Source organism: Triticum dicoccoides, chromosome 6A (genome assembly GCF_002162155.2).
Source record: "Triticum dicoccoides isolate Atlit2015 ecotype Zavitan chromosome 6A, WEW_v2.0, whole genome shotgun sequence".
In the NCBI taxonomy this organism is placed as follows: Eukaryota; Viridiplantae; Streptophyta; class Magnoliopsida; order Poales; family Poaceae; genus Triticum; species Triticum dicoccoides.
Window position 1 is genome coordinate 530493810 of NC_041390.1, and position 8674 is coordinate 530502483.

The window sequence follows — 8674 nt, forward strand, 5'->3', positions numbered from 1 at the left end:
CGGCGAGGAGGGGCGGCGTTAGCCACGGAGAAGAAGGGCGCGGGGAGGCGGGCGAAGCGGGCGCACGCGCGGGCCTGGGGGCCGGCTCCGGGCTCCCGCGGGCCGCGGTGGGAGTGGCGGCGGCAGCGGTGAAGTGTCGCGTCACGAGTGGTCGGCGGCGGGGGCGGACATGTCTGTCCGGTGGAGGGGAAAACGTCCGACGGCGCGAGGGGAAAAATTAGGGTTTCGGGGAAGAGGAAGATCCGGATTCGGAGGGGTTCTTTAAATAGGCATAGAGGGAGCTAGGAGAGTCCAAATGAGGTGCGGTTTTCGGCCACGCGATCGTGATCGAACGCTCTAGATAATGGAGAGGGTTTTGGTGGGTTTTGGGCCAAATTGGAGGGGTGTTGGGCTGCAACACACACGAGGCCTTTTCGGTCCCTCGGTTAACTGTTGGAGTATCAAACGAAGTCCAAATGATACGAAACTTGATAGGCGGTCTACGGTATTAAACGAAGGCCGCTTGGCAAGTCTCGGTCCAATCCGGAAATGTTTAATCCCCACACATGAAAGAAAGCTAGAAATGACCACCGGAGGAGAACGAAGCGCCGGAATGCAAAATGGACAACGGGGAAAATGCTCGAATGCATGAGACAAACATGTATGCAAATGCAATGCACATGATGACATGATATGAGAAGCATGACAACAACAACAACACACGGAGACAAAAACCCGAACCCGAGAAAATAAAATAACTTAACGCCGGAAACAACAAGAGTTGGAGTACAAATTGGGAAAGTTACATCCGGGGTGTTACACCGGGCCAGGGCGACATCAGCGGCATGGATGGCAGCTCGAGCGCTCTCGGCGTTTGTAGCCGCCATCGCAGCAGCAACTGCAGCCGTCTCGGCTGCTGCAGCTGCCATGTCGGCTGTCGCAGACGCCTTCTTGGTGGAAGCGGCCGCGCTCAATGTGGATGCGGCGGCGCTCCGGGGGCGGCCATCGTACGGGCCTTCACGAAGGGCGTGTTTGGTTCCTTGCGTCGCACCTGGCTCACACCCACCATGCAAAATTCTCGCTGTTTGGTAGCCTGCACATCTATCTGGGCCAGGCCCGGCGCATGCAAAAAGAGGCTCCCAGCCAGGCTCAAGGGAAACGCAGGTTTCGGGCGTTTCCGCGAGCCTGCACCCGCCGCTGCACGCGCTCCTGCACCCACGCGAGAAAGGGATAGGTTTCTGCTATCGTCTCTCTCACCCGACTCGTTCACGCTGCTTTCCTTGCTCCCCTCCCTCTCCTGCAACAAAGGTGGATCTCGCAGCCCCGCCGCCTCCGTCAACATCGCCGGCGGGCATCCTCGCCGCTGCGGAGGCAGAACCCTCCTCCTCCCCTCCCTCTCCCTGTCTCCCATCTGTCCCCATCCATCTCTTCTCCCTCTCGTCCCCATCTCTCTGCCGCTCGTGCTGCACTTCTTCTCTGATGCGGATGGATGAAGCGGCGGCCTCCTCTAGTCATGGACGGGAAAGAGGGCCTTCTCTATGGCTAGCACCAATGGATTCTTTTCCCATCGCCTCCCCTCTCCTTTTTAGGTTCAGATCTGTCACCAGAACCTCCTCTTCCCCTATGGATTTGAGATGGCTGGGTAGTTTTTATGTAGGTTCAGATCTGTCATTAGCATGAATGTGTGAAAGTGTGAAACTGTTTATTTGTATATTAACTATTTATACAAACAACCAATATGTTGCTGAAATTTTGTTTCTCTTACTTAAATAATCTATGTCATTTTCAAGACATGTGATTATATTTTGACTAAATCTTGTAGACATGCGAACATATTGTTTATTACTTTAATCAACAAATATATTTGAAATGATCTTCTATTTATTTTACATACAAGTACAAACACACTCAGATCAGATTCCACATCATACAGCCTACCAAACAACATATTGGTGTATGCTGCATTTCTCATACAACCCAGATGCAACAAACCAAACAATATCTGAGCTGAGCCTGCCCCATACCATGCAGCACACCAAGCACACATTTCACCTCATGTTTGCATCAGCTCAAGCATGCCAACCCCAACCAAGCTCCTTCATGCAATGCATGCTAGATGCACCCAGGCAACCAAACACGCCCGAAGCGTTTCCACGGCATCATCTTGGCAAGAAGGGGGTGCGGGAATGGGGATCGGGATTCGTGGATTCGGGGGTTGCCGGCACTAGAGCAGACGAGCCAACGAAGCTTAAGGAGGGATACTTAAATAGACCTAGATATTTTCATCGCAAACGGTTCCTAGAAAACAACCGTGTGTGATGTTGTAGATATTTTTTATTAGCTGTGAAAGACGAATTTGGAATAAAGTGCTAACGGATGGTGTTTTAAATGAACGACAAATTTTGTAGTACTAATACAACTGTCATGTCAAATTTTGGAAAAATTCAGGGGTCATTTGACCTTCTAAGACATTTATGTGATTTTCTAGCCATTTAATGACTGTAATTGAAATTTGAACTACATGTACATGCAACAGCTAACCATAATAGTTTGAAAACTCATATTTCGTGTACTTGTGTGCAATTTAATTCCATGTGCAGTAAATTGGAGGAATTTTGAAACATATTGGTCTAACGGCTATGATACAATTAAGCATGGAGTGACATGGCATTTTAATTCCAAAAAATCGAAAAAATCAGAAACACATGAAACCTTGGTTGATGTAATGTCATGCCACCAAGATGATGTGGTAAAAAAATGGCATGTTTGACCAAAGTTTGGACACACACCCCTCACAAACCGGAGAAACTCACTAGAAGGCTCGTGGTTCCGAGAGGGAACAATGCATGTTTGATGACGAACCGGAGATAGCTTCCTCTTACGGCCTTCAAATATTTTTCTACGTCTAACGTGCACTACTACAAATGTATTGTGATTTTTCTGAAAATTATAGGGGTCATTTGACCTTTTAAAGACATTTAAGTGATTTTCTAGCCATTTAATGATCGTAATTCAAATTTGAACTACATCTACATGCAACACGTAACCGAAACGGTTTGAAAAATCATATTTGTGTACTTGTGTGCGAGTTAATTCCATGTGTAGTAAACTAGAAGGAATTTTCAAACATATTTGTATCACGACATGGACACATATGCATGAATACGTATGCATGGAGTGGCATGGCATTTTAATTCCAAAGAAAATCAGAAACACATGAAACCTTGGTTGATGTAATGTCATGCCACCAAGATGATGTGGTAAAGAAATTGGCATGTTTGACGAAAGTTTGGACACACACCCCTCACAAACTGGAGCAACTCGCTAGAAGGTTCGTGGTTCCGAGAGGAATAGTGCATGTTTGGTGACGAACGGGAGATAGCTTCCTATTACGGCCTACAATTTTTTTCTACGTCTAACGTGCACTACTACAACTTTCATGTGAAAATTTGGTAAATTTCAGGGGTCATTTGACCTTTTAAAGACATTTAAGTGATTTTCTAACCATCTAATGACCATAATTCAAATTTGAACTACATCTACATGCAACGCCTAACCATAACGGTTTGAAAAATCATATTTTTGTGTACTTGTGTGCGAGTTAATTCCATGTGCAGTAAATTTGAAGGAATTTTCAAACTTATTGGTCTCACGAGACGGACACATGCATACCTATGCATGGAGTGACATGTCATTTTAATTCAAAAAATAGAAAAATGATGAGAAACACATGAAACCTTGGTTGATGTAATTTCATGCCACCAAGATGATGTGGTAAAGAAATTGGCATGTTTGACGAACATTTGGACACGCACCCCTCACAAACCGGAGCAACTCGCTAGAAGGTTCGTGGTTCCGAGAGGGAACAATGCATGTTTGATGACAAACGGGAGATAGCCTCCTCTTACGGCCTTCAATTTTTTCCTATGTTTAACATGCACTAATACAACTGTGATGTGAAAATTTGGTAAATTTTAGCGGTCATTTGACCTTTTAAAGACATTTAAGTGATTTTCTAACCATTTAATGACCGTAATTCAAATTTGAACTACATCTACATGCAACGCCTAACCATAACGGTTGAAATATCATATTCTTGTGTACTTGTGTGCGAGTTAATTCCATGTGCAGTAAATTCGAAGGAATTTTCAAATATATTGGTGTCAAGGCATGGGCACATGCATGGAGTACATGCCATGGCATTTTAATTCCAAAAAATTAAAAAATGATCAGAAAAACATGAAACCTTGCTTGATTTAATGTCATGCCACCAAGATGATGTGGTAGAGAAATTGGCATGTTTGACGAAAGTTTGGACACACACCCCTCACAAACCGGAGCAACTCGCTAGAAGGTTCGTGCTTCCGAGAGGGAACAATGCATGTTTGATGACGAATGGGAGATAGCTTCCTCTTACGGCCTTGAAATTTTTTCAACGTCTAACGTGCACTACTACAACTGTAATGTAAAATTTTGGAAAATTATAGGGGTCATTTGACCTTTCAAAGAAATTTAAGTGATTTTCTAACCATTTAATGACCGTAATTCAAATTTGAACTACATCTACATGCAACGCCTAACCAAAATAGTTTGAAAAATCATATCTATGTACTTGTGTGCGAGTTAATTCCATGTGCAGTAAATTAGAAGGAATTTTCAAACATATTGGTCTCATGACATGGACACATGCATATGTATGCATGGAGTGACATGGCATTTTAATTCAAAAAAAAGTAAAATGATCAGAAACACATGAAATCTTGGTTGATGTAATGTCATGCCACCAAGATGATGTCATCAAAAAATTGGCATGTTTGATGAACGTTTGGACACACATCCTTGAAACCGGAGAAACTCGCTAGAAGGTTCGTGGTTCCGAGAGGGAACAATGCATGTTTGATGACGAACGGGAGATAGCTTCCTCTTACGGCCTTTAAATTTTTTCCTACGTTTAACGTGCACTAGTACAACTATCATGTGAAAACTTGGTAAATTTCAGGGGTCATTTGACCTTCTAAAGACATTTAAGTGATTTTCTAACCATTTACTGACCGTAATTCAAATTTGAACTACATCTACATGCAACGCCTAACCAAAACGGTTTGAAAAATCATATTTTTTTGTACTTGTGTACGAGTTAAAAAATCATCAGACGATGTAAATATCTGGTGTTCAAAAAAGAAAATGTGAAGATCTAGCAAGACAACCGGCCCCCACGATTGACAGTCTATCTCGCAACTCGAGGTTTGGTAGGTGAATGGCGGGGATCATTAATCAAACACGGTTCTACATTGGAAACAGTCAGCTATTATGTTCACACACAGATTTTGGCTATTATGTTCACACACGGATTTGCTGCGGGAATTGTGTGTAATTCAAACTACAGTACTCGTAAATTCCGGCCACCGACGTGTGTACTTTCCACGTCGATCTAGATTCCGGCCGCCAATAAATACTAGGTTGCTCACAGTCGTCCCGCCTGCATTCTCATCTACATCCTCCCTTCGCTCGCCCTCTCTCTCTCTCTCTCAAATCTCTGCCATGGCGCCGCCGGTCTGCACACACGCCGACGAGGAGTCGCCACCCCCCGAGGACGCTCACTCGATTAGCAGCGACGAGGACCCCTATGCGCCGCCTGACGAGGTTGCACCGGACCCCCCCCCCCAACTTTGGATTGGTTTTGGGGCCAGTACAATCTTTGTCTATGGATGTCGCTGCCGCCGGCTGAGAAAGCCAGGCAAGTGGCGTTCAAGAAGGAGATGGCGGAGGAGGAAGCCAGGTACCAGGCGGCCTGTGAAGCCCGTGATGCCACCTCGAAAAAGGAGGCGGCGGAGCTTTGGGGGAGGGCGCGTCGTCGTGCCGAGGAGGTGTACGAAGACGGGTACTTCGCGAGGAAGGTCATAGGCGTTGAGCGCCTCGTCGCTGCATGGAGGTGGGCCGATAAGCTCCAGTGTGCCACCGATGAGGAGCTCCAGTGGGCGCCCAACGAAATGGCAAGATCGGCCGCGCGCGTCCGCCAGCAAGAGGCAGATCGGTACGTCAAGCGCTGCGAGGTGGAGGAGTCGGAGTAGTGCCTCCGCACTGGGAAGACGCCGTGCACCAGGGATCTGCTGGCAAGGGGCTGCCAGAATACTGGCCCCAGGAGGGATTATTAGTTTTAGTATTGTTCGTTTTCATTTTTATGCATTGTACCTAGTAGTTAAGCATCATCACGTATATGTGATGATATTATATATATATATATATATATATATATATATATATATTCTATGATCATCTAATGAACAATTAATATATATGTATGTATATATATATATTATGAATTCCATTTTTTATCTATTTTTGTACACTAATTTGAGTCTAGCTGTTATCATCCACATATACAGAATGGAAAGTGTATACATAACACACACATTGAAACATAACATATAATAATGGAAAACAGAGTACACACATAGAAACAGAGCAATACTATGATTGCTGTGAACACAAAGCTATCCACGTCGAAACAACTTTTCAAAATAAAACACGTCCATGAGACCATGACCAGCAGCCCTTGCCTAGGGTAGCTCTTGGCTCTGCCTGAACTCGTGCAGGCGTTCGTTCAAGCGGTCGACACGCTCGCGGTACATCTGGAGCATGATCTCGTGCTCCAAATTGGCTATTTCATCGGAGATCACCAGCTTGAGGATGCGATGGCCATGTTCCTCTACTGCGCCCAGGTGGACACCTGGGCCAAGGAGGCGGTCGGGCCTACGGACCAGCGCGTTGGCATCCGGCGGGCCGCGGACAAGGCGAATGGCGGCACCCATCCGAACGGCGCGGCGGGCGTCCAGTGCAAGTACGGCGTGGCCGACATCTGGTGCAAGTACGGCGCTGAGGGCCTCTGCCCACTCCTGGCAAGGAATGGGGGTACTGACGGGATGTGTACCCAGCTGCAACGTCGTGTCGACAGTAGGAAAGCGCTGATGGATCCGCTCTTGCTGTGCAGCGCGCCACGCCTCTCGCTCTGCGGCGCTCCAACAGTCTCGCCATGTGGCGAGCCACAGCCTATCGGCGCAGACGCACCTAGCTTGCTCTGCGGTGCGCCATCGATCATGTTATGCGACGAGCTGCACCCTGTTGGCGCTGACATGCCTATCTTGATCCGCGGCGCTCAAGCGCCATGCGCCAAAGGTCTGCTCAACCCTGGCAATGACGCACATCACAACATCGTCCATCGCGTTGCCGGGGAGTGCCTCGGCCTCGACGGGCCGTGGCGCCTGCTCGTTTTCCTCGTCGACGAGGTTGATGGCAGAGGCGACGCTTTGGTGGGTTTCATGCTTGGAAAAGGTGGATGTGCTACAGGCTGCGCTTGTCGCCTGCGTGCGTCGCGCGCCCCCTATGCGCAATATAGCAGGGTGGCGGGAAACATGTGAGGAAATGGCAGGAAACGGTGGCGTGTTCATAAAACACCATCAATTAATGGAAACTTAGCATTGAGCTAGCACAAGAAGTAGATGATGATCAGATGAACACGGACCACACTAGGGATCCTGTCGGTGATGAATTCATCAATCCCAAACAGTTGAATACTAGCAAGTGTTTGTCCACAACACACACGGCCTATTCTCTCACAAATAGGTCGGATGAATCAATTGTATGCCACGTATCGCACATTGTCAAAAAGTAATGCGGTAGACCGTCTTTAACATGTGTTAAAAAACAAGGACCTTGTTTGACATGAGAAAAATATTAATGTGCACTCCGGAAGAAGGGAAGAGGTGGTGTTTGATTTCTCTCATGCGTCGGGGAAAAAGAAAAATGCGGGCGTTCCAGTGTACCGTAGTACACAAAGAAAAGTGATATGGGAAACAAGTATTTCATTTATCTCTTTGGATGAACAAAATTACAAGATCCCATAAAAAATGATTGCGCTCTGTGACCTACTAGCGCGGCCTTCCTGACTATGGCGATGTGCGATCTCCTGGTTCCTGGGGCCTCGAAAAGCTCCCGGTTAATTACTCCCACGGGTTGCTCCGCGAGATACCTCCGATTAAGCCGTGTGGTCGTCTTCGTCATATTCGCTTCGCGTTCTCCATGCATGATGATGATGGTGTGAGTGTATGGTGTGGGCGGCGGCAAAGCCCATATCCTCGTCGGTACACGTGCCGCTCAAAACATGGCTTTGTGTTGGCCACGTTCGCCCTCGCCGTCGTACCTGGTCGATCTTGAAATTGTTGATGTAGTCGGTGTTGAAGTTGCATGGGTCCTGCTCTGCTTGGACTTCTTGACAATGTAGCGGCTTCGTCGGGGATGCAAGGGGTTGCCTCGCGGGAGTATTCTTTTGTGGAGACCAGCGTCGGTGCAAAACCAACGCTCGCTTCTATCGGCAATGCCGGTGTGGTTGGCGCTTCGTCTTGGCTGGACGCCATGTTTACGGCGGTCCTCCAAAACAAGGGCACCGCCTCACAGGGCCATCGGGAGTTAGTGTTGGTGAAGTCACGTTGCCTCCTCGCCATCACGCCTCGTCTTCATGGGCTTCGTGTCGCAAATAGCACCATGTAGTGGTAAGGGTTGGTGAAGCCACGTCATAGCGTAGCACCATCTTCTTCGCATCGCGGGCTCCGTGTTGCGGGCAGCTCCGTGTTGAAACGTTGTTGTCCTAATGCAGTAAAAGAGAGCAGGAGCGAGAGAGTGGGATTGTATCGGAATG